The following is a 6058-nucleotide window of genomic DNA, read 5'->3' as shown; positions in this document are numbered from 1 at the left end:
CTGAGTAGCTGGGACTACAGGTGCCCACCACAATGCCCAGCTATTTTTTGCTTGCAGTTTGGCCTGGGCAGGGTTCAAACCCGCCACCCTCCATATATGGGGCCGGTGCCCTACCCACTGAGCCACAGGCACTGCCCCTTTCCTTTTGTCCCATGTTATCTGTGAAAATAGGATGAATTTCCAGGATACAGCTCCTCCTCCCCCAACCTGCTGTTTTCTTTCCCCTCTGAGATCTGCATCCATTCTTGGGGTTCTATCCAGATTAGGATTCTCAAAAGGAAGCATGGGTAACATAAGAGGAAGCACAGGGCTGTGTGTCAAGAGACCTGAGTTCTAGTCCTGACTCTGACACTAACTAGCTCTGTGGTCTTCTGTTCATTACTTCATTCACTCTACAAATACAGGTGCCCACTAGGTGGTACTACACCAGGGGACAGGATGGTGACAAGGTCTCTGCCTTTGGAGTATTCTCCGTCTAGTGAGAAAAAAGCAAATCCTGTACAAAGGGAGAAGGGTCCATGATGGAGGAAGAATGGAATGCCCTCGGGATGTAGAACAGGATATAGCTCCTAGTCCAAATGGGACGAGGCTGATCAGGGCAGCTTCCTGAAGACACCCCCAGACCCCAAGAGAGAGTCTTGCTCTGTTGCACTAGAGTGCAGTGGTGTCGTTATAGCTCATTGCAACCTCTTGGGCTCAAGTGGTATTCCTTCTTCAGCTTCCCTAGTAGCTGGGACTATGGGCACATGTCCCCGTGCCTGGCTAATTTTTCTATTTTTGGTAGGGATGAGGTCTCAGTCTTGCTCAGGCTGGTTTCTAACTCCTGACTTCCAGCAACCCTCCCACCACAGCCTCCCAAAGCTTTAGGATTACAAGTGTGAGCCACCTTGCCAGCCTTGAAAACAGGGCTTTTTACCCTGAGACCCAAAGGATAAGTGGCAATTAGCCAGCTGAATCAACATTTCTTCATTAGATGAAATTATTATCTAGATGAGCCTAAGACTCACTTTCAGGCTTAGTCTAGATTTCCACAAACTTTTCCATTTCCAACACCCAGTGTGTTGCTGGCATATAAAAGGTGCTCAGTAGATGCCTATGGTAGAGGAATGGATGTGTGATGAAATCTAAAGACTAAAGACGAAAATCTAAAGACTACCTATATGTGACAGATCTCCTGCTATGACCAGCTAACTGGCCATGGCAGTGAGTGCTATCGTGTGCAACTTCTTGGACCTTTCTCACCTCCACTTCGGCTTTGACTATAATCTCAATCCTTATTTAGGTGGCAAGACATGGATGACCAAAGACCACAGTAAGCAAGCAGAGGAGGCAAACAAACAGGCATAGAGCCTGAATAGCGTGTGACTCAAAAATGATGTGAGCTGCTGAAACTCAACACTCAATTTCTTTTCTTTTTTTTTTTTTTTTTGTGGTTTTTTGGCCGGGGCTGGGTTTGAACCCGCCACCTCTGGCATATGGGACCAGCACCCTACTCCTTGAGCCACAGGGGCCGCCCAACACTCAATTTCTTTAAAGAGAGGGTTGGTGGGAGAGGGAGAGTGTCTGGCATGGAATCTATGTAGTCAGGGACTCTGCTACCAGCGGGTCTCAGGGAATTCCTGGGTCCTATTCTTGGATGTGTGGATGTGCTCAGATTGCTCAGGCTGAGCTAAACCATTTTCAGTCCTGTCTGCCCCACTATTCAGTCCTGGGAGGAGGAAACCTCCTCCCCTACCCTTCTCATGCTCCTTTGCTGATCCATATCTGAAGGGTTCTTGGGAGAAACCATTCACCGAGTCTGCTTTGTGCCACACTGGAGAAACAACTGGGAACACACATCTGTTCCTCTGTGTGTGTGTGTGTGTGTGTGTGTCTGTGGGGGACTGGGAGGGTGAGTCCAGATTAGAAAAAGGGCATGCGGCGGCGTCTGTGGCTCAGTGAGTAGGGTGCCAGCCCCATATGCCGAGGGTGGCGGGTTCAAACCCAGCCCCTGCCAAACTGCAATAAAAAAAATAGCTGGGTGTTGTGGCGGGCACCTGTAGTCCCAGCTGCTCGGGAGGCTGAGGCAAGAGAATCATGTAAGCCCAAGAGTTAGAGGTTGCTGTGAGCCGTGTGACGCCATGGCACTCTACCGAGGGCGGTACAGTGAGACTCTGTCTCTACAAAAAAAAAAAAAAAGAGAAAAAGAGGATGCGAAAGCAGCTCAGAGTGAGGACGGTTGTGATGTGTACAGCTGGGTGCAGGCAGGAGCACAGGGGAGGGGCACTAGGGCCATGCTCTGGGGGTGAGGTGGGAGGTGGGAACAGGAAATGCAGGTCTGAGATACATCTGAGTCTTTTTTTTTTTTTTTTTTTGTAGAGACAGAATCTCACTGTACTGCCCTCGGGTAGAGTGCCATGGCGTCACACGGCTCACAGCAACCTCTAACTCTTGGGCTTACGCGATTCTCTTGCCTCAGCCTCCGGAGCAGCTGGGACTACAGGCGCCCGCCACAACGCCCGGCTATTTTTTCTTTTGTTGCAGTTTGGCCGGGGCTGGGTTTGAACCCGCCACCCTCGGCATATGGGGCCGGCGCCCTACTCACTGAGCCACAGGCGCCGCCCTACATCTGAGTCTTGAGGAGTGACTAAGAATTAGCTCTCTATTCTCCGGGAGTTTACAGTTTAGTGACAGAAATACTATACCATCCAAGTCAAAAAATGGTAAGACCTTCCCCCCACGAATAAGGAGGCATAAAATGCCTGTGGGGTTGAAGGATGTGTTTTATTCTGGTTCAGAGGTTGAGGGGGGGCTCATAATTGAGCTTGAAGAGTAGGTGGGATTTGGTTAAGTTATGAGGTCTTATGGGAGGAGATACGGCATGTGTCTTAGGGCTTGGGAGGGAAGAGGGAGGCAGAATACTCATGAGTCATGAGCTATAGGGGGTTTCTGGGGCCTATAGCTTCTTCTCTCTTGGAATCATCTTAGTAAGTGATGCCTGAGTACCTCTTCTTTTCTCTGGGAAAAAGGCTCGATCACTATCCCCTCCCAGCTGGACCTCAGCCATCATATTCCCTTTCCCCAGAGTTCTGAGGATGAGTTACAGTCCTCATTCACAGCCCTCCCACACCTCCTATAGGGGACACTATGGCCTTGAAGGTATTGATCTTCCCCTCTCAGAGGCTAGTGGAACTACCTGGATAGGAGCCTTCATATTAGAACTGGCTCTTCAGGGGTGGTGCCTGTGGCTCAGTGGGTAGGGCACCGACCCCATATACCGAGGGTGGCGGGTTCAAACCCTGCCCTGGCCAAACTCCAACAACAACAAAAAAATAGCCGGGTGTTGTGGCGAGTGCCTAGAGTCCCAACTACTTGGGAGGCTGAGGCAAGAGAATCTCCTAAGCCCAGGAGATGAACATTGCTGTGAGCTGTGATGCCATAACACTCTACCGAGGGTGATAAAGTGAGACTGTCTCTCTAAAAAAAAAAAAAGAACTGGCTCTTCAAACGTGGGAGGTGTAAATCTGAAGAGAGGGATGGAAATCCTTTTAGTTTTTGGCAAATTGAGGTGCCTGGCTCAAAGCTGCCCTCTTCTGACCAAACTGAGCCTAGCAGGTTTTATGGGATGCCCAAAGCTGTGAAGACAAGGCAGGAGATGTGTTCCTCTAAGGATCCATTCATGTGTTCGTTCGTTCACCAATTCAACAAATACAGATTGAGCTATTACAATAGGTATAATAATATCTAACATTTATTGAACCATTATCTCTGGTTCTAAGATTTTAGGTATAATGTTATATCCACGATCACCCAGCTGGGAAGCAGTAGAGCTGGGAGACAAACTCTGACAGGTCAATATCATGCTTTGTGGGAGGGGCCTGTGGCTCAAGGAGTAGGGCGCAGGTCCCATATGCCGGAGGTGGGGAGTTCAAACCCAGCCCCAGCCAAAAACCACACACACACACAAAATATATCATGCTTTGTGCCTCTAACTATTGAATTGTCTCATAGTGCCAGAATGGGTGTTGGAAACACAAGATGCATCTAGTGAACTTCTAACAATCTAAATGTTTTTTGCTTTTTTGAGACAGGGTCTTGCTCTGTTGCCCTAGCCTGAAAGCAGTGGTGTCATCACAGCTCCCTGCAACCTCAAACTCCTGGGCTCAAGTGATCCTCCTGCCTCAGCCTCCCTACTAGCTGGGTTTACAGGTGCACACCATGTCTGGCTAATTTTTTCTATTTTTTTGTAGAGACAGGGTCTTCTTGTTCGAGCTGTTCTTGAACCCCTGACCTCACTTGATCCTCCAGCTTTGGCCTTCCAGAGTGCAGGGATTATAGATGTGAGCCACTACACCTGGACTCAACTTTTATAAGTCTTACCAGGAGTTTAGAAAATTTTCTGCTGCAAACATTGAAAATAGTGTTCTACCTCTCAATTACAATGGGAACTTTAATGTTATTAACAGGCAAGGCCTGGGTCGGGGAGATGTGCCTGAAAGAGAAACTACCTCTTATTCCAAAACCAGAGAGCTAGCCCTGTTTCCTGCCAGAGTGATAGAAAGAGCACACACTCAGAGACAGAAGTCAGGATTCCTGGGTTCTAACTCCACTTGTACCACCAACCTACACTGTGGTCATGGCCATGGACTTTCCCTTTGGGGGATGGCTGGCTCCTTATGTATAAAAAAGGGATTTTTTTTTTGTAGTTTTGGCCAGGGCCAGGCTTGAACCCACCACCCTGGTATATGGGGCTGGTGCCCTACTCCTTGAGCCACAGACGCTGCCCAGGATTTTTTTTTTTTTTTTTTTGTAGAGACAGAGTCTCATCCTGTGGCCCTCGGTAGAGTGCCGTGGCCTCACACAGCTCACAGCAACCTCCAACTCCTGGGCTTAAGTGATTCTCTTGCCTCAGCCTCCCGAGTAGCTGGGACTACAGGCGCCCACCACAACGCCCGGCTATTTTTTGGTTGCATGCAGTCTGGCCGGGGCTGGGCTTGAACCCGCCACTCTCAGTATATGGGGCCGGTGCCCTACGGACTGAGCCACAGGCGCCGCCCCGCTGCCCAGGATTTTTTTTTTTTTTTGAGACACAGCCTCACTTTGTCACCCTTGGTAGAGTACCATGGCATCATAGCTCACAGCAACCTCAAATTCTTGTGCTCAAGTGATCTTCTTACCTCACTTTTTCATTTTTAGTAGAGAGGGAATCTCACTCTTGTCCATGGTGGTCTTGAACTCCTGAGCTCAAGTGATCCACCCACCTCGGCCTCCCAGAGTGCTAGGATTACAGGCATGAGCCACCATGCCCGGCCTAAAAAAGGGATTTGGATAAACCAACTCTGTGTTTCATTTCACATCTTTTGTAACTTTTATGCAATATTGAAGCAGGGAGAAATTATTATAGGAATCTCATGGCAGGGCATGGTGGCATTCTAGCACTCTGGGAAGTGGAGGTAGGTGGATCCCTTGAGTTGAGGAGTTTGAGACCAACCTGAGCAAGAACGAAACTCCATCTCTATTAAAAATAGAAAAACTAGCTGGGCATCGTGGTGGGCATCTATAGTCCCAGCTACTTGGGAGGCTGAGGCAGGAGGAACTCTTGAGCCCAAGAGACTGAGGGGACTGTGAGCTGTGATGACACCATGGCACACTACCCAGGGCAACACAGTGAGACTCTTATCTAAAAAAAAAAAAAGAGGGCAGCGCCTGTGGCTCAGTCGGTAAGGCGCCCGCCCCATATACCGAGGGTGGCGGGTTCAAACCCGGCCCCGGCCAAACTGCAACCAAAAAATAGCCGGGCGTTGTGGCGGGCGCCTGTAGTCCCAGCTGCTCGGAAGGCTGAGGCAAGAGAATTGCTTGAGCCCAGGAGTTGGAGGTTGCTGTGAGCTGTGTGAGGCCACGGCACTCTACCGAGGGCCATAAAGTGAGACTCTGTCTCTACAAAAAAAAAAAAAAAAAAAAAAGAAAGAAAAAGAAAAGAAAAGAAAAAAAGAAATAAAAGAAAAGGAATCTCAGTTAGGGTTAGGGTTGGCCTAATCTTCTTTTGCCTACCTGGTGGTAACTGATTCCCTCAGCTCTG

The sequence above is a fragment of the Nycticebus coucang genome, chromosome 10, assembly GCF_027406575.1.
Source record: "Nycticebus coucang isolate mNycCou1 chromosome 10, mNycCou1.pri, whole genome shotgun sequence".
Classification (NCBI taxonomy): Eukaryota; Metazoa; Chordata; class Mammalia; order Primates; family Lorisidae; genus Nycticebus; species Nycticebus coucang.
Note: the sequence above shows the minus strand (reverse complement) of the source record.